Source organism: Pongo pygmaeus, chromosome 5 (genome assembly GCF_028885625.2).
Source record: "Pongo pygmaeus isolate AG05252 chromosome 5, NHGRI_mPonPyg2-v2.0_pri, whole genome shotgun sequence".
In the NCBI taxonomy this organism is placed as follows: domain Eukaryota; kingdom Metazoa; phylum Chordata; class Mammalia; order Primates; family Hominidae; genus Pongo; species Pongo pygmaeus.
The window spans coordinates 64,772,027-64,793,674 of record NC_072378.2 but is presented as its reverse complement, the minus strand read 5'-3'; the positions used below and the strand labels follow the sequence as shown (position 1 = coordinate 64,793,674).

The 21,648-nt window shown below is 35.6% G+C and overlaps 1 protein-coding gene across 1 annotated transcript in view; it reads left to right on the top strand.

Moving 5' to 3' along the window:
• Positions 1–21,648, top strand: part of LOC134739729 (protein eyes shut homolog) — a 351,486-nt gene that overhangs the window by 101,468 nt on the left and 228,370 nt on the right. The gene's annotated exons all lie outside the window — the stretch shown is intronic.

Genomic DNA, 21,648 nt, shown 5'->3' with positions numbered 1-21,648 from the left:
ATTGTTTTGATCAAACTTTCTTTATCTTTGCAAAATAGTCTTGGTATTTTGTATGTGTCTACGAATTTATCCATTTTATTTAGGTTGTCCAATTTGTTGGTATATAATTGTTTAAAGTGGTCTCGAGATCCTTTATATTTCTGTGTTATCAATTGTAATATCTCCTCTTTAATTTCTGGTTTCATGTATTTGAGTCTTTCTTTTTTTTTCCTCGTTGGTCTAGCTAAAGGTTAGTCAATTTTGTTTAGTTTAAAAAACCACAAATTTTAGTTTTGTTGATTTTTTTCTATTGCTTTTCTCATGTCTATATTATTTATTTCTACTATAGTCTTTATTTATTTGTATATTTATTTATTTTGAGAGGAAGTCCCACTCTGTCACCCAGGCTGGAGTGCAGTGGCATGATCTCAGCTCACTGCACCTTCCACCTCCTGGATTCAAGCAATTCTCCTGCCTCAGCCTTCGGAGTAGCTGGGATTACAAGTTTGCAATACACACTTGCAGTACAAAAAAATTTTGTATTTTTAGTAGAGATGAGGTTTCACTATGTTGACCAGGCTGGTCTTGAACTCCTGACCTCAAGTGATCCACCTGCCTTTGCCTTCATAGTGCTAGGATTATAGCTGTGAGCCACCACTCCCAGCCATAATTTATTCTTGACCAGTTGGTTGCTTAGGACCATGCTGTTTAATTTTCAAATAGGTCTATTCTTTTTGAAATTTCTCTTACCATATATTTTTAGTTTCATAACACTGTGGTCAAAAAATATATTTAATATGATTTCAATCTTCTTAAATTTGTTAAAACTTCTTTTGTGGACTAAAGTATAATCTATGCTGGAGAATGTTCCATGTGCACTTGAGATAAATTTGTTTTCTGTAGCTGTGGGATAGAAGATTCTGTATATGTCTGTTGGGCCATTTGGTCTAAAGCATATAGTTCAAGTCCGATGTTTACTTACTGATTTTCTGTCTGGATGATCTGCCCATTTTTGAAAGTGGAATATTGAAGACTCGTACTATTGTTGTATTACAGTCTATTTCTCTCTTCAGATATATTACTATTACTTAGCTGCTCCAATGTTGGGTATATATGTTTACAATCGTTACATCTTGATTAATTAATACATTTATCATTATATATCGCCCTTCTTTGTCTTGTTTTAGAGCTTTTTACTTAAAGTTATTTTACCTGATACACATATAGCTTGCTACCCCTGTTCTCTTTTGGTATCCACTTGCATAGAATATCTTTTTCATTCTTTCACTCTCAGTGTATGTATGTTCTTATGTGTTATGCTTTTTTTCTCTTGCTACTTGCAGGATCATCTCTTTGTCTTTGATTTTGGACAGTTTGATTATATCGTGTCTTTGTGTAGTCTTGTTTGGACCGAATTTGATTGGAGACATTTGACTTTCCTGTACCTAGATATTTGTTGTAGCTAGTGGGTTGCTCTTGGCACTCGGAATGGTTTAGGGTCCCACTAGAGGTGCCAGTGGCACCAATGTCTGGTTGGCACACATGGAACGGTCACAAAGTTGAGGACTAAAGAATGAGAATGTGTGGAGAAACTACAGTTCTTGGAATTGGGGTAGTAATAGCACTAGTGCCTAGGGCGCAGGGACTCCCACTGCCATGTTGGTTACTGTCTGTGAGGCGTGGATGATTGTGAACTAGCCAGAGTGCCAAGAACGACAGAATAGGCATGCACAGTGTTAGAGCAGCCCCAGGACTAAGATACTGCTTGACTCTCTAGGCAGCTAAGCTAGTGCCTGGGTCATAGAGGCTTACACTGCCACATTAGTAATAGTATGCAAGGTGATCATGAAACAGTATACTCGTGAAATAGTTGACAAGATGAGAATGGGAATGCAGGTGTGTGCTGGTTTAGAGCAGCTTCAGAAACAGGGTAGGGCCTAGCTATTTATCACAGCTGGGCTGATGTTGAAAGCACAGGCATACACTGCAAGAACTTGGCCCTGGAGCCTATGTGTGCAAACTAACATCTTATAGCTGTGGTTCCAGTATCTGAAAGGTAGGCTGTACCAGTACAGCCACAGAGCCTGGAGCTGAAAAATGGGGACTTACAGGAAGGCTGGGCTTCAGGGTCAGGATTTGCACAGAATACCTGCGTGAACATATGCATGTATCTGTGGCAGTTCTTTTCCTGAAGGAGCTTCTTCTTCAAGCTGAAGAACAGCCAATTCTTGTATGGGAGAAGAGTAAACAGTGGCATCTCCCTCTCTGGGTTCCTCAGCCAGGATAGCTATTGATTCCTTCAGTGGCAAAAGATGCTGGTCTCCTTTGTAGAGCAGACTTGTGGAGACCAGAGTGGTTCCGACCATGTAGCTGATATCAATAGCTTTTACGTTTCTTCTTTGCTTGTACTGACATCTTGGGTATTCTGATCACATCAGTGATCCTTTCTATGTACGTGTTTTCCATTTTTGCTTCAACATGTTGTGGCAAATTCATTAATGAGCTCTTGAGCCCTCTCTGGCCTATTTTTGATTTTGAATAGCTGTCTATAGTTTTTTTTGGGGGGGAGATGAGAGCTGCTATGCCCACTCGGCAATCTTTGTGACATCACTCCCAAATTGAATTTCCTGATCCTCATTGCATATATTAACATAACCATAAAGGCTAAATTATAGATGTTTCAGAAGCACACGTATTAGATCTTTAAGAGCTCCCATGGAATTCTCTCCTCAGCCCATTGAAGTAAATCATCATTTGTCTTGATAACATCTATCAAACAGCAGGTATAAGCTGCCTGGAGAAAAATGTAGTTTTCTTTAATGGAAAGTATGCAAATAGATTTGTAAAATGCTTAATCATTTTTTTTTTTTTAACAGTTTTTAAAATAGATGTTCCTGTATAAAACATAAAACTAATGGGGGAATACACATATAAATATATTAATGTTTTGCTTAGCAAAAGGTATACGTTCTGAGAAATGCATTGTTGGACAATTTTGCTATTGTATGAACATCCAAGAGTATACTTACACAGCCCAAGATGGTACTGACTACTACATACCTAGACTACATGGTATAGCCTGTTGCTCTGATCACCATCTTATATACGGTTCATTATTGACTGAAATACTGTTATGTGGCACATGACTGTATATTTTAATTTCATTTCTCCTGCATATGATAAAACTAGTAGAAAGAAATATAATTTATCCTTCCCCACACCCATTTTTCATATATGACAAAAATATCTTCTTCTAATTTGTGGCTCATCATTTAATTTCCTTTACTTATGATTTGTATTTACTGAGAATTAACAACATTGTTTATTATTTTTTTTTTGGCTTCTGTGCCTTTTTAAAGAACTGTTTCTCTATCTAGAACCAAGACATATATTTTAAAAGTTTTTAACATTATGTTTCACATGTATGTATTTAATTTACAAGAAATTGATTTTTGAATATGAAAGACTGCTATATAATTTTGTATCTCTGTAAGGATATACAGTTATTCCAGCATGATTTATTGAACAGTCTATAATTTTCCAGCTTGTCTACACTGTCATATTTATTCAATAATTAAACTCTATATTCTGTTTCATGAGTTGATTTAAAAGGAATTAATGGAGTAAAATTATGGTATCTTACAAGCATAGCTTTTCATGTTTTCATATTCACCAGAGAAGATTTTCCTTTCTCATTTTAGGTAATGTTCCTTAAAAAAATATTATTTAATGTTTGTAACTTTGGGCTTTTGCCTTTCCATATGCATCTCATTATATTCTTTTCAAGTTTTACAAATGATCTGCTGAAAATTTGATTGAGATTTCTTAAAATCTATTGATAAATTTAGGCATAATTGACATCTTGAATGTATTAAATCCTATATCCATAAACATATATTTTCATTGATTTGGATCTTCTTTACTGTTTTTTGAAGGTTTTTTAAAAAATGTTTTTTATAAAAGCTTTCTATATAGACAGAACTTGGGCATTATACATTTTTATCAAGAGCATTTGAAAAATTTCGTTATCGAACTATTGTTGTTTAGAAATGCAACGATCATAGTACATGGAATTTATATTATAGTGGATCAGAATATGTTACCCAGGACTATGGCTATAGGAGACCAGATTATGTCATCCCAAAATAAAAAAAAATACACTTTTTTGGCCTATAAGATTATTTTGAGAAACAGCAGATATAATACAAACTCTAAAACCAGAGTAGAAATTACACTTTTATAAGGGAAGAGTACATTTATAAAGGAAATTTCTATTTGTAAAAGTCTATCCTTCTCTGTACCAGAAAGAGTATATGACTCTAAATCACAAGATAATTCTATCTATGGAGAAGGCACTGACGTAAATCTGCCTATCAACTTTTACTCTTGTTCACCTTTGTTTTCATGTTCACCTTGCCATAACTTACCTCTCAGATATCCTTCTCTTTTTATATATATATATTTTAGCTGAAGATGGTATTTAAGTTTAAATGCTGAGCTACCCCTTTGAGAGTTGATTGCCCTGTCTTTTCTCCCATGTATGTATGAGATATACATGTTTGTTTTTCTCTTGTTAATCTGTCTTTTGTTACAAATGCCCCAGCTGGAAACCTAGAAGGATAGAATGAAAACTATTGTTTTTCTAAAGTATAATATGTGTAATATATATTCTCCCGCCCCACTAAAGCAATTATTCAGTATTTATGGCAACCTTACAGAACATAACTGATGTGAATAACGAGAAACAAATGTACATGTGTAATGGAGTTTCTAAAACATATGGCCTCCAAGTACATTTCTTTTAGAATATAACAAAGGAACAAGTAAAAAATACATGGAAAAAAATCTTCAGTTACTTTTAGTCTACTGAAGATATTCACTTTAAAAGGTATTCACTTCTATTTATTTCTAAGGCTGAAGTTTCCAGAAGCAGTCCAAACAATAATGCAAAAGGAAAGGAATGAAAATAAACAAAACCTTCTTTTTATTGAGACTTTATTCAGCTTCCATTTCTAGATACATTGTAGGAAAGAGTCCATCTCTGTTTATCTTAAAAGTTATTGGCTATTTTTTGTTGACAGTTTTAACTGATTCACTCAGTGGAACCTAACTAGACTGCTCTGTGACAGTATCAGCAGGCCTTCTCACCCCCAGTTCAAGCAATCTATAAACCCAGCATGAGAGATAATGATAAAAATCAGTTGTGAAACCCATACAGTGGGTGAAGTAGATAGTAACTCTGCATTTTTCATGAATTTTGAGGGGAAAAATGGCACAGCAGTTAATCACAGCATGATAACTTCAAAATGACTTGCTGATGAGTTCCCAAAAAAGGTCCTAGTAAATCATTGAAGAGTATAGAGAACCTATTTGCTAAGCATAATTTAGCATGTTTTCTGCATAGGCTATTTATAAGTATGATGGGAATTCATTACATTCTTAAGAAAGGTCTAGGCTCTTCTTTCTTTGCAAGCTTCATTTAGTTGGTAGGGAAATTGTTCAGTAATCTCAAGTATACTGGCAGAATTGGAGGAGGAAACCTATCCCCTTGAATACATTTTACTTTTTCCCTAGAGGAAAATAACTTTTTTTTTTTGTTTTTTTTGTTTTTTTTGTTTTCCACCTGTCCCCACACACCTAGAGCTGAAAACCTGCCAGGCATTGAGGTTGGAATAAGAGTCCATACTTAGAATATTTGAATCTTACTTTCATGGCTGACTCCTCTTTCCCTCATTCTAACTCCCTTGTCCTTCCACATCAGTGTAACCACTCAACAGGTTCATTTTGCCTGCTGCCTAGTTTGAGCTGATTTATCAAGATAAAGGAATTAAAATAGAGAAAGAGCTTAATTCACACAGAGCAGTCTGAAAGGAAGACCTGAGTTTTATTATTACTCAAATTAGTCTCACCCCGAATTCAGAGACTGGATCTTTTTGAGGATAATTTGGCAGGTAGGGGGCCAGAGAGTGAGCATTGCTGATTGGTCAGGTTGGAGATAAAATCAGAGGGAATCGAAGCTGTCCTTTGTGTTGAGTCAGATCCTGGGTCGAGACCACAAAACCAGATGAGCCAGTTTATTGATTTGGGTGGGGGCAGCTGATCCACTGAGTGCAGAGTCTGAAGAATATCTTGAGCACCAATCTTAGGTTTTAGGAGAGTAGTGTTAACCTAGGAACAATTGAGGAGGTTCAGAATCTTGTGGCCACCAGCTGCATGACTCCTAAGCCATAATTTGTAATCAAGTAGCTAATTTGTTAGTCCTACAATGGCAGTCTGGTCCCTAGGCAAGAAGAAAATTTGTTTTCGAAAAACTGTTATTTTCACTCGTGTCCGTGTGAAGAGATCACCAAACAGGCTTTGTGTGAGCAGCAAGGCTGTTTATTTCATCTGGGTGCAGGCGGGCTGAGTCCGAAAAGAGTCAGTGAAGGGAAATAAGGGTGGGGCCATTTTATAGCATTTGGGTAGGTAAAGGAAAATTACAGTCAAAGCGGGTAGTTCTCCGCGGGCAGGGGCGGGGGTCACAAGGTGCTCAGTGGGGGAGCTTTTGAGCCTGGATGAGCCAGGAGAAGGAATTTCACAAGGTAATGTCATCAGTTGAGGCAGGAACAATCCATTTTCACTTCTTTTATCATTCTTCAGTTACTTGAGGCCATCTGGATGTATACATGCAGGTCACTGGGGATATGATGGCTTAGCTTGGGCTCAGAGGCCTGACAGTTATCATCTTTGTCTCAAAGTTAAACTGTAAACTAAGTTCCTCACAAAGTTAGTTTGGCCTATGCCCAGGGATGAACAAGGACAGTTTGGAAGTTAGAAGCAAGATGGACTCAGGTCAGATCACTTTCACTGTCATAATATTCTCACTGTGATAATTTTTGCAAATGTGGTTTCATCAGTGTTTTGTATATGTACATTTGTCTCTAATTCTTCAATTTTGTATTCTTGAGATAAGTCACGAGTAACTTTTGTCAATTAGAAAAGACAGCCTGACATACACAGCACTATTTCTCAACTGCTTCTCCTGAGAAAATCAAATAAGTGAGGCACTTTCGAAACAAAAGCAGCTTGGAGGACATGACCACATAGAAATTACCTAGTCTAATTTTGTCATTGAAAAGTCATGCTCAACTCTTTTGCTATTATTTTCTGTTTTTAATTTAAAGTATAATTTTCACTTACGTAAAACATAAACGTGTTAAAAAGTTTATTTAATTCTTTAAATAGCTAGTGAGGGGGCCATGGGCTCTTGGTCCCTTAAAGAGTCATTGAAAAATCTCTGACATGAGGCAGATAGACTGATAAGAAAAATGGCATGCAATTGTATTTAGTGCATATACACAGAAGCCTTTAAAATGAAGACCCAACTTTCCAATGAGTTATGAGAAAGCTTATATACCATCATGAGGTTATGAAAAAAAAAAAAGAAAAAGAAAAAAAAGAAAGTGGGAGCTCAGATTCTGGTAAAACAGGCTATGGGAGAGGTGAGAAGAGGAATTCTGGAAGGACAATAAATGGTTTCTGGGGAGGAATGAATGGATATGGATCAGGAACAGAGATTAACTTGTAAATAGTTCAGTTGGGGATTTAAATAATCCTCAGAGACAGTCATCATAATTGTAAAAGTGTTTGCTCAGGTGTTGTTACTCTTGATCTTCTTTTCTGCAATAGATAATGAGGTAATAGGGAGGGGGAAGAAAAAATAATTATTGTTCTAGGTGGGAAAATGGAAACTTCAACATGTGTGGGAGATACATGGAGAGGTGGGGAAAAATCAGAGAACTTGAGATTCATCTGAAGTTCAGCAAGTCAAAATGCCATATTTTGGGGTATTGTTTTCTGTGCCACAACATTAGCAAGCTAATTAGGTAATTTTGAGTTCAGTTAAGGGTCCAGAAAGGCCCACTTAAGGGAGCAATATTCAAAGACAGTATTTGAATAATATACCTAGCTTAGAAAAGAAACTGGTTAAAACCCTGCATAACTATAAATCTGCTAGGGGTTATCTTTTTTACTACCAAAATTTATTTTAATTGGTCTGAAAACTAGAGGTTAACATATAACTTCACCAAGTGTAAGGCTTTCATTAATAGCAAATATGAAAAATAAAATAATGATACATTTCCTAGAAACCTAAATAATCCTTACTGGACTTGAATTTTTGAAGCAATCCTTCAGTGGAATATTAGAAGACATTCAGCGATCATCTGGCCTTATTTAAAAAGCTGCATCATTTTTATTACCTACTCTTTTTAGACTATAGAGTTTAGATAGAATGTTGACTTAATATATATTTAATAAACATCAATTTATAATTTAAATTTTTACTTCTCTTTTATTACTATACAAACTATACAAATATAAATACTTTTTCATTTCATTTGGGTCACCATTTTAGAAAATGTATCTGTTAGAACAGGTAACTTATATTTAATTTATATGTATATATTATATATATGTGTGTGTATATATATATATTATTCATACACATATATATTTCTGACAGTTCTGAAGAGTGGGCATTCCCAGGTTGAAGTGCCTGGATCTGGTGACAGCCTTCTTGCAATGTTTTCTCATGGCAGAAGGTGGAAGGACAAGAGATGGCAAGAGCAAGAAGGGACTGAGCTAGATTTTATAACAATCCATTCCCACAATAACAGCATTAATCCATTCATGAGGGCAGAGCCCTCATGATCTAAGCACCTTTATATGGCCCCACCTACCAACACTTGAACTGGGGAGTAAGTTTCCAGCATATGAACTTTGGGGGGACACATTAAAATCATGATGATGTGCTAAGTAATTTAACCTATGTTTCTGTGGTAAACAAATTTTCTTTGATTTTTAAAAATGCAGTCATATTGTTATTTTGTACTTTCTGTTAATTTCTGAACTAACTCTTTGGATATGATTTTTTAAACTACTAATATAAACCTAGAGAAGACGGAAACTCTGAATTCATTGTGTATAATTTTCTTACTTTTTAGATGATGAAATTTAGGCTCTAACATGTTAAGTTAGCTTCTTAAGGTCATAGAGCTAGGCTGATGACACCGTGATTAAATATAGAGGTTTTTGTTTGTTTGTTTTTGTTTTTTAACTTTTGTTACTGGTGGCAAGTCTGGGTAGACTCTGCAGTCCTCAATTCTTGTCTTGTTGAGACAAAGAATTCAGCCAACACACAAAAGTAGATTTAAGGCAGAAATAAGAGTTTACTGATGCAAAGAAAACTACACTTGGAAGAAACCAAGTGGGCAACTCAAAAGATTGAGTGCCCTGGCCGGGCGCTGTGGCTCACACCTGTAATCCCAACACTTTGGGAGGCCAAGGCGGGCGGATAACGAGGTCAGGAGATCGAGACTATCCTGGCTAACACTGTGAAATCCCGTCTCTACTAAAAATACAAAAAATTAGCCGGGCATGGTGGCGGGCGCCTGTAGTCCCAGCTACTCGGGAGGCTGAGGCAGGAGAATGGAGTGAACCCGGGAGGCGGAGCTTGCAGTGAGCCTAGATAGTCCCATTGCACTCTGGCCCAGGCGACAGAGTGACACTCCCTCTCAAAAAACAAAACAAAACAAAAGATTGAGTGCCCTACCTGATTGTTGGTTCAAGGCTCTTAAAGAATTGCTATTTCCTGTTCTTTTTTTATTCCAGGTCTTGTCCCCTCATCCTTCCCCTCGTGTGAGCTGTTGGCTAATCACCGCATGCTCAGTGACTTGCCAGTATACTGGAGGAGCTGAGTGCGCCACTTGGTTGAAGTTACAGGCATGCTCTCTTGGGGAAATTTTCCCTTACCAGTCTAGTGCATCTGGTGGAAGGTCAAACTCCACCATTTTGACCCTTACTGTACACACCTATACATGTCCCCAAGGAAAGTCAAATTCCAACATTTTGCCATTTACTGCTCATGCCTGAATATGTTTGCTCAATTCTTTTTTTTTTTTTTTTCAATACTTTAAGTTCTGGGATACATGTGCAGAATGTACAGGTTTGTTACATAGGTATACACGTGCCATGGTGGTTTGCTGTACCCATCAACCCGTCATCTACATGAGGTATTTCTCTGAATGCTATCACTCCCCTAGCCCCCCACCCCACAACAGGCCCTGGTGTGTGATGTTCCCCTCCCTGTGTCCATATGTTCTCGTTGTTCAACTCCCACTTATGAGTGAGAACATGTGGTGTTTGGTTTTCTGTTCCTGTGTTAGTTTGCTGAGAATGATGATTTCCAGCTTTATCCATGTCCCTACAAAGGACATGAACTAGTCCTTTTTTATGGCTGCATAGTGTTCCATGTCGTATATGTGCCACATTTTCTTTATTCAGTCTATCACTGATAGGCACTTGGGTTGGTTCCAAGTCTTTGCTATCATGAACAGTGCCACAATAAACATACATGTGTATGTGTCTTTATAGTAGCATGATATATAATCCTTTGGGTATATACCCATTAATGGGATTGCTGAGTCAAATGGTATTTCTGGTTCTAGATCCTTGAGGAATTGCCACACTGTCTTCCACAATGGTTGCACTAATTTATACTCCTACCAACAGTGTAAAAGCTTTCCTATTCCTCCATATCCTCTCCAGCATCTGTTGTTTCCTGACTTTTTAATGATCGCCATTCTAACTGGCGTAAGATGGTATCTCATTGTGGTTTTGATTTGCATTTATCTAATGACCAGTGATGGTGAGCTTTTTTTCATATGTTTGTTGGCCGCATAAATGTCTTCTTTTGAGAAGTGTCTGTTCATATCCTTCACCCACTTTTTAATGGGGTTGTTTGTGTCTTTTAAATTTGTTTAAGTTCCTTGTAGATTCTGGATATTATCCCTTTGTCAGATGAATAGATTGAGAAAAATTTCTCCCATTCTGTAGGTTGCCTGTTCACTGTGATGATAGTTTCTTTTGCTGTGCAGAAGCTCTTTAGTTTAATTAGATCCCATTTGTCAATTTTGGCTTTTGTTGCCATTGCTTTTGGTGCTTTAAAAGTCGTGAAGTCTTTGCCCATGCCTGTGTCCTGAATGGTATTGCCTAGGTTTTCTTCTAGGGTTTTTATGTTTTTAGGTCTTATGTTAAAATCTTTAATCCGTCTTGAGTTAATTTTTGTATAAGCTGTAAGGAAGGGGTCCAGTTTCAGTTTTCTGCATATGGCTAGCCAGTTTTCCCAACACCATTTATTAAATAGGGAATCCTTTCCCCATTGCCTGTTTTTGTCAGGTTTGTCAAAGATCAGATGACTGTAGATGTGTGGCATTATTTCTGAGGCCTCTGTTCTGTTCCATTGGTCTATATATCTGTTTTGGTACCAGTACCATGCTGTTTTCATTACTGTAGCCTTGTAGGATAGTTTGAAGTCGGGTAGCATGATGCCTCCCACTTTGTTCTTTTTGCTTAGGATTGTCTTGGCTATATGGGCTCTTTTTTGGTTCCATATGAAATTTAATGTAGTTTTTTTCTAACTCTTTAAAGAAAGTCAATGATTTCTTAATGGGGATAGCATTGAATCTATAAATTACTCAATATTGTTTATTCCTATCTATGAGCATGCAATGTTTTTCCATTTGTTTGTGTCCTCTCTCATTTCCTTGAGCAGTGGTTTGTAGTTCTCCTTGAAGAGTTCCTTCATATCCCTTGTAAGTTGTATTTCTAGGTATTTTTATTCTCTTTGTAGCAATTGTGAATGGGAATTCACTCATGATTTAGCTCTCTATTATTGGTGCATAGGATTGCTTGTGATTTTTGCACATTGATTTTTTACCTTGACACTTTGCTGAAGTTGCTCATAAACTTAAGGAGATTTTGGGCTGAGATGATGGGGTTTTCTAAATATACAATCATGTCATCTGCCACATGTTTGCTCAATTCTTAGGATTTTATTGGGAGTTGTGGCCCACAATTAAGGGGCCACCTGACAATTACAAGACAGTCACCTGACATTACTTGGGGGCCCTATCCTGCCCTATTATCTGCCTATCTACCTACTCTAACTTCATAGCAAACTTGAATCTGATTCACCGTTTTAAATGCCATGCATTAGTTAACTAAATTTTTATATTCTCTGTGTACAATGTCATAATGGTTGTCAATTGGAAAGTGGGGTTTTCTTTAGAAAAAAAATAACTGCAGAATTAACTTTTGGAGATTGATAGTCTTAATTTTGTTATATATTTCAAAAGAGATACTATGCTTTATAAAATATTGCTGAAATTGAATGGCTTTCTATAACAAATAAATGTTGATCATACATGAAAATGTAGCTGAATATTAAATTAACAATAAAAATATAACAGTTTTATATTAATTTTCTCCTGCAAATACTCTGTAATATGACTACATATTTAGTGAATGAACTTAAAATAATTACTGAATATTCTACTGAATTTCTGAGATATTTTGATTTAATTTTGCAACTGGTATAATTGGTAATGAATTATTGATATCCTTTTCACTAAAACCTTGGCAGTGTTTTGTGTTGAAATGAGTATGTACTAAACTAGGAAGCTGGAGACATAAATTCAAGTTTGTCTCACAAGCCAGGAGTTGTTATATGATTGTTTGAACAATTTATTCAAATTCTCTCGACTGCAATTTCTTTATCAGTAAAATGAAGCAGTTGGATGAAAGGATACTTAATTCTTTCTAGAACTAACATTGTATGAATTCTGTAAGTGTTGCTGAAAAAGTGGTACTACATGGCTCACTGGCATAGAATTTATTCAGGCAAGAAAAGTATCATTTTATTAAACTTGATGAAGCATCAATGATCAGTATCAGCTTCAAACCACCCACAGATATTATAATTGCTTTGGAAGTCTTAGCCAATTAATATCACATCTTTACAAAATTATTTAAACTGTACTTCATGAGGAGGACTGTTAAAATCACAGCACATTTTTAACAGTTACCAAAGGAAACTTTTACAACTGGCTATAGAAATAAAATTAACTTAATTAACACAGTATTTATTTCATTTCATTTCAGTCAGGTTAATTATGTATAAGTCATATCTACTGAAGGCATTCTGTCCCTGTGAAATTTAAAATAAAATTGCCTTAAACTTTATATATTTTGGGAAATTGAGCACCCTGACCAACTATCTCCAGGGTCTTGCTATGTGGAGGTCCAGGGAACATGGTATACCTACTTCAAGATTCCATGTTTATTAAATTTGGAAGATTTCTAATATTTCAGGGGTTTTTTCATTTATTTCATTCTTTCCATTCTATCCTTATATTAACTACAAATTTTGTATAACAGTATGGGAATACACTACAATAAGTTATAGGTGACTATTAAAATATATTAACTCTTCCTCTTCAAATTGTTTGGCTATGACCCCATGGGTGATATGTACCCTGGTATATGTTTTATTATTAAGCTGCTTCATTCGAATTTGATGTTTTCTTGTCTTTTGCTAGCTCACATCCAATGTTTGTTCCTGATATTTGCTGATAACTTTTTGCAAATATAAAATGTCAAATTGCCTCTTGAACAAACATAGCTTCTTCCAGAGGAAATGTAGTAGTCAGAGAGTAGGCTAATTTTTTTTTGTCTTTACTAAACATGCATGCTCTATGTGTATATGGTGTATATGGTAATTTTCTGTAATTATTATATACAAAAATTATTATATACATATATAGCATGTTTATATAATATAGAAAAAATTTTACAATGAGAAAGTTGGTGGAGAAATTAGGATATTGTAAATATTTACATTAAAATACTGTATTTTTATAACCATTTAACTAATTTAGAAAATTACTTTCTGATAAAAATATTAAATGTTATATAAAATTCTGCTTATTAATATTAACTAAATAATATTCATGGTATGAATCAGCACTTTCAAGGTTATAATAACATGTATTTTAAAAGATTTGTAATAGAAGTAGAGTAGTGGTTTTCATTATTTTTGCATCTCTAACCCCCAAAAGTATTTTGAAAAACCGTTGACAGCCCTACATATTTTTAAGATGCCATCTAAAATTTATTAGTTTAAATATTTAAAAGTTGGTAATTTCTAAAACATTGTACATATTGACACTTAAAAATTAAAGTGTTACATTACCTTTTGAATATATCTAAAAGATACCATTTAATACATACCATTACCCATTAGAAAAGCAAAATGAGACAAATGAACATGATACACCTGGAAGTTAACAATTAGGTCAATAAAAAATGTAAGAGATAATGTGGGTCTGAATTCAATGACAAATGAAATAGAAAAGGGGGACTGCACTATAAATATTTGAGAAATAGAGCTAATAGAGGGACCCTTGAGAGAGAAGTAAATGGTGACTCAAGAAGTCTCTTCAGCTAATCGGGAGCATTAAAGGTTTAGGTTTGGTTAATGGAAAGTGTTTGCCTAAGCAAATTTTGTGTTATAGACTGTAATGTTAATAGTAGAGCTTATATGAAAATATCCAACATGGAATTTTAAATTATCTCTGCCTATGGATGGCAGTCTAAGATGTGGGTCCCAACTTGCCTGTAGAAAAATAAATGCCACTGGGGGCAAAGTTGATTGTCAGCCTTAGCAGGAGATAACATTGACACTCTGGGTCTTTCCAATCACATTTTCATTAGTATTGTCCGCAAGATACAGAGTAAATTCAAGAGCAAACAACTTTTAATCTGAGAATATCTGTGAATTATCCAAGGTAGCAACAATCAAAATAAGAGATGATGAAAAAATAACAAAGTACCAACAGGTCTTTAAAAAAAAATCTTCAGGCTTGAAGATTATGGCTAGACCATTGGTTGTCAAATCTCTCTGCAACTTACAACCACCGAAAAGCTTTAAAAAATATAATTACATGGATGTACCCATAGAATAAGAAGATACTGTGTGTGGGACCAGTATATATAATATACATACTCATTTTATACTCTTTAATGTAAATGTTGTACTTTGTATATTCATTATATTATGCATATTCATCAAATATATTCATTTAATACGCTTTAACTTAAAAGTTGTGTGCTTTTAGATCCTTCAGAAAGAATAAAAAATGTGAAAGACATGCAGATTTATGTCTGCCTATGGATGGCAGAGATGCATGCCATCATTTCAGTGCATGTTGAACTATATTTTCTATACAATGAGTAAAAGTCTTGCTTAAATACACACACATACACCACATACACACATGTATTTCTGAAGTGAAAATTACAAAATCATGGACACCAAGAACAGTCTAACACCTTTATTTGTGTCCTGCAATATATACAAGTTTTGAATATTGTTATTATTATATAACTATATTATATATTATACACAATATATAATAATGTATTATTATATGTTATCTTATATACAATATATGACATTATATGTTATATTAATGATATATTATATATTATTAATATGTTATATTAATAATATATTATATATTATATGTTATATTAATAATATATTATATATTATTATATGTTATATTAATAATATATGTTATATGTTTTATATTATATATAATTGTATATAATTATAATATATTATGATTATATTTTATAATATAATATAAATATAAGTATAAATATTATTTTTAAAAGTATTATAGTGATTGATGTATCTTAGTATGAATGAATGAATATTAGCATCTTAGTATATTAGTAAATGCAGATTATAGTTTGTCAATGTTTTGAGTAATAGATATAATGTAGGATATGATCATTATAAATATTTGACAAAACATAAACTAAAACTGAAAGACATTGTTTAATATCATTTGAAAAAAATGTCGTCAAAGTGTTTGAAATAATTTAAAGAAACCAGAAAGTATTTTAAGTAAGACTGCAATAAAAGTCTTTGAACTAATTTTTAAAATTCAAGGAACTGTAAATTCTAAATTAATTCTGCTTGAAAGGTACAAGCTAAAATATACATCAAAAATTAGATATAAAGTAATTTTCAGTACCATAAATTTAAAAATTGGACAACTTTATTGGAAAAGTTTTATAACTATATTATTTGTGTATCAAAGTATCTAGAGATATAATTAATGAAATAATTAAACATGGTATTTAAATGAGAATTATTCAGAAAATTGCTCAACTGTATACTTTATTTGATGATGTAAACTATAGTAAAAACATAGTATTTCTTCTTACTTTATTAATATTAACTGAGATTGAGTTATTCCTGTTTGGGTTTGGTTATTAAGACGCACAGATGAAAAATTATATTTATGCCCATGAAAAACCTTACAGCCTAATCTTGGGGAGTGAATATGTGGCAACCATTTCCGTACCTGCAGAAAAACAACCCAGTAGTTACATGCAAAATCTATTGGGAGTAGCCAAAAAAATTTTTTTTCTTTTCTTTCTTTTCTTTTTTTCTCTTTTTGAGGTAGTGCTTACTCTTGCACAGGCTGGAGTGCAGTGACGTGATCTCAGCTCACTGCAACCTTGGCCTCCCAGGTTCGAGCAGTTCTTGTGCCTCAGCCTTTGTAGTATCTGAGATTACAGGCATAAGCCACCATGCCCAGCTAATTTTTGTATTTTTAGCAGAAATGGGGTTTTGCCATGTTGGCCAGAAAAAAACTAAAGACTGATCTCAAATTCCTAGCCTCAAGTGATCTGCCCACATCATCAGCCTCTCAAAGTGTTGGGATTACAGGCATGAGCCACTACACCCGGCCTGCTTTTATTTATTTTGCTTAGGTTTTTATTTATTATAGCTTCTCTCTTTATTCTATTTCATGTATTATGGATTTTGTATAATATTAACTTTGATGTTTCTAAACAGCTTTTTAAAGGACTGTGATATTATTAAAAGTGGGAGATTGTTTAAAATCTTCCATTTCATCAAACTCTCTCATTATAATTAAGGAAACTAGCATATGGTGAGGCTGTGACTTTTCTGGAGTTAAGGAGCAAAACACAGTGTAGGACTAACCTAGATTTGACATTGTCAGTATTATCCTCTGTGTGTTCTCCAGACATAGGCCAGGCTGATGCATTTACAGAATGAATGACACGACAGTGCATCTTGGGGTCAAGTAGAAAGGTAATTTCTTTCCGTCCCATTTTTCTTTTTGCTATATCCGAAGTTGTGTTTCTTGCTATATTCTTGTTGTTCGTCTTGTTGGTGGCAGTGGTGGCCCATCTGGAACAGCTACTACACGGAAGCCAGCTGCAGTGGAGGAGGCTTGAATGGGGATGTGCAATCTGTGGAGCTGGCAGGGGCTGGGAACAATCAGGAGCCCAGTGTTCCCAGGTGCAGCGGCAGCCACCCATCTGTGGCTCCTGACCCAGATATCCTTGTGCTCTTAGGGTCATGGGAAACCCCTTGCACCTGCAGGTTCGTAAGTGCCTGCTCCTGGTCTCTGGCCTCTCCCCACTCCCAGTGCCTGCTCCAGTGTAGAGCAAAGTTGTGGCCGAGCCCAGGCACCGTCGTAAGCCAGCCTGGTGTGCACACACTCAAGGCTGCGCTGACATACTGCACCCCCCTGCCTCCTTGACCCCCTCCAGGCTTTGGGTGCTGGTCAGCTTGGGAGGGAGGCCAGGTATCTGAGGTCAGCTTGGTGCTGGCCTGCAGTTGCCCCTTGGCACTGACAGCCTGGGCACCCTGGATGGCATGTTGATGGCAGCAGGAGGCAGACAGGTTTCTAGGCAGGAAAGATGGTCCCCAGTGAAACCCCACCTTCAAGCAAGAGCAATGGAGAGCCTGAAGCCTGGGGGCTCGGATGCCAGTTCTGTGTGGAGTCTGTGACCGGAGTGAGAACTTACAGTACTTTTTCCAGGCCCTTCCATGGCCACCCATGAACCAATCAGCATGGATTTCCTCCCCTATGAGCTCATAAAAACCCCAGGACTCAGCCAGATTCAGACACTCTTCCTGACGACCTCCCTGCAGATAAGAGCTACCCACTTTGGGTCTCCTCTACACAAAGACCTGTCTGTGGAAAAGAGTTACCCATTTTGGGTCCCCTGAGAGCTATTCTGTCACTCAATAAAACTCCTCTCTGCCTTGCTAACCCTCCAGTTGTCAGTGTAACCTCATTCTTCTTGGATTCAGGAAAAGAACTCAGGACCCACCAAACCTCGGGAGTGAAAGGAGCTGTAACATGTTCCTGGCTGGCTTGCTGAGCTGCAGGTGGTGATGCACTCCCAGACTGTAAGAGTGAAGAGTGGCAGTGCTGGGAGCCCAGACCTCGGAGCTCCATGAGCCAGGGCTGTGACATGTTTTAACACCCTCTTTGGGGCTCCGCAGTTCCTGGCATCTTTGAGCTATCAGTTGCCACTGTGTTCTCCTCCTCTGGATGCTGGTGCCTGCAGCAGAGACTGCTTGTGGCTTGTTGTATGTCTGGTCCAGCTGTAGCCTCACACAAACTCGCACCTGTGCCAGGGCCTGGAGCTGCCTGCCCCACTGCAGTAGCAGTAGCTGGCGCGCCTGCCTGTATGCAGTGGCTGGACCCTGCACTTGTTCACGCACACACTCCTCACCACTCTGCACCTCGCTCAGCCTTGGCAGGTGTGGGATCTGGGCTGGCAGCGTGAGATGAGTGAAGCCTGCTGGGCTGGGTGGGCGGAACAAGCCTAGCAGGTGCCAGCAAATCTCAAGCAGGGGCTTTACTGGCCACAGAGGTGTCTGGCTGGTGAAGTGACACCCGAAGGATCTTATGACATTGTTATAATTCTTGTTATGATTTACTTTGGAATATCAACAATTTATCATAACTATACCATCTGTACATTTTTAGTGACTAAAATCTCTTTATATTGACTTCAAAACAGTTCTTAATATACTGAAACCAGATCTATGTCATATATTATTACCATATACTGTTACAGTACAAATAATAGTATTTGTTTTCTGCTTTTATTATCCAAATTATCCTAAGAATTAAGTACATGTGATATTGGAGACAATTTTAAAACACTTTAAGGTTTATATTCATTAAGTTATATAGAATTCATATGAAAAGATAATAACATTGGACAGGATAAAAGTATCAGCAGCTCTAAGTGAATTGTTGCAAAATTAAGTCAAGGTACACCTGAAAAAACTAAAGGGATATTACAAGAAAATTTTGAGGATATTAAAATTTATAATGCCCATGGAACTAATATTGCTAATATTTTTTTTCTGAAAATAGCTACATTATTACAATATGGTATTGTAAAGATTTTATCAATTAAGATAATGTTTTCTTTAGAGAAGCACATACTGGACAAGTTACTCAATCTTCCTCAAGATTCTTTCTCTGTCTGTAAAATAGGAATGACATCTCTCTTACATGGACTTTAATTAAAATGAGACATCTCGTGTAATATCACTAAAAGAGGATCTGACACATTAATCCTTCAGAATTCTCTCTTAGTCACACATACACACACACACACACACACACACACACACACACACACACACACACAAACCCAGCAGTCTCCTCCACATATTAAATAGTAAAGCTGTAAGGGAAATTTTATGAGTTCAGTTATGCATATATTTTTTAAAACAGATGGGGTCTTTCTATGTTGCCCAGGCTGTCCTCAAACTCCTGGTCTCAAGCAATCCTCCTGCCTCAGCCTCCTGAACAGCTGGGACTACAGGTGTGTGCCACTGCACCCAACTTAAGAGTTTAAGTATTATAGGTTGGTACCAATAATGTGAAAATGACCCCCTAAAACAGTATTTTTCAGGTGAAAAAACAAAATAGTTAAAGATTTAAAGAAAAATGAGGGCAACAATATGCAGAAGGACCACTGAGCAAAGCCAGAACAGCACAGACCAAAGGAAATATAATGTGAGCCACAAAGGCAAGCTATTTATGCAATTTTAAAATTTCTAGTAGCCATGTTAAAAAAGTGAAAATAAAGGTAGGTAAAATTAATTTTAATTATATATTTGATTGACTCCAACATATTTAAAAAGTTTCAATTGCCTTATTGAGATATTTTACAGTATTCATCTTTTTACTGTTTTTGAAAATCTGCATTTTTTATACTTACAGCACACCTGAATTTGAACTACTCAAATTTTACATGTCTAATAGTGACTATTCATTATTGTCTCAGACAGTTCAGTACTAAAATGTAAATTAGAGTCCCAAAAACTAATTACAAAAGTAAGAAACAGTTATTAATTTGCCAACAAAATTTGGCTAGACAACAATGAAATGTGAGTGTTTTAAGACTAAAAAATATTTGAACCAGCTTCTGTGAGTAATCACAACTTCAAAGTAAAATTAAATTACAATATAAATGTTTTTAATAAAAGTATCAAATGTGGTTTTATGCAAAGTGAAAATTTCATATGGAAACATGATTTTTTCTTGAATAAATGTATAATAATAAAAATATATTGCTGAGTAATATGAACTAATATATAGTGAAAAAATAAAGGGCTAAATAGATCATTTAAGCAGTCATATGCATTGTAAAAGATAAGAGAAGAAATAAAACTCTAGGTGGTAAATTTATTTCTTACTACACCTTCAGGAATGTTATTTGGCAATTTATAAATCTATTAAAGTAGAATTGCTAGTAATGGTGCGAAGTAAATTCAGTTTATTTCACAAAGTAGAATGAATTAGTTTATTTCATGGTCGTTTTAGGTGTACCATAAAGATAATGAAAACATAAATTTTATTATTTGGTCAGAAATCACTTTTATTACTTTTGATTGATAGTGACTATAACTATCACATTCTATAGCCTGATGATCATCTTGGGTTTGTGCTCTGAAATTTGCTTTGAAACAGTCTTTGGAATATAATTATACTAGGTACAATTTGAATTGTCTTTTTTTTCCTTGTGTAAAGTTACAGTACAAAATCAATATTTTTGTGACCAAGAAGAAATTGAAAACAACATATGAATGCATAATTGTGCAAATTAAGAGTTTTGTAGTGGAATATATGTTGAGATCAGGGCTGACACCAGACAAAACTGGGATATTTCTAACTTTAATTGTGGTGCGCTGTACGCACTGACTTAAAGCCTTCTTCTCCTTCTTGGCTAGACATTGCTTTCTGTAATTAGCCTTTGTGCCATTTTATGAATCAGGAAACAGAAGGCCGTTATTCACTTAGTAATCTTTCTGATAGGGCATTGCTATTTTTAACTGAGGACTTTATCTATTCAACTGAGTACCTGCAAAATGTGAAGTACTCAGTCTTGTGTCTGGGGGAAATGGTGAAGAGGACAGAAAGCAAAAGTGGTATATAGTAATTACTGTAGAAGGCAGAGAGATAAGTGGGCAAATATGGCATACCATGACAAAGTTATGGAAACTGTAATAGAGTAAACATATAGGAAAAGCATCCATCAAAACAAGATGGGCTATGGAAGGATTCTTAAAAGAAAAGGGAATATTTTCTTGGTTGATATCAGTATAAAAGCAAGCCAAAAAATAAAGAAGGAGGTTGAGAGAAAGTTGAGGAAAGAGATTGTTTAATTAATTTCTTGTTCAAAGATACAATAATAAAAATGTAGTCAAATAATTCCTTGGTAGGTGTTAGAAAATATCATGCGGACACTAAATCTTTGAAAAACCCTCACAGGAAAGGGAAAGTATCTTTGTATCTTTGGGCTGCTATAACAAGTACCATAGCCTGGATGGCTTATAAACAACAAAAATTTATCACAGTTCCAGAGGCTAGAAGACAGAGATCCAGTGACGGGACGATTGGATCCTGGTGATGGAATGCTTCAGAT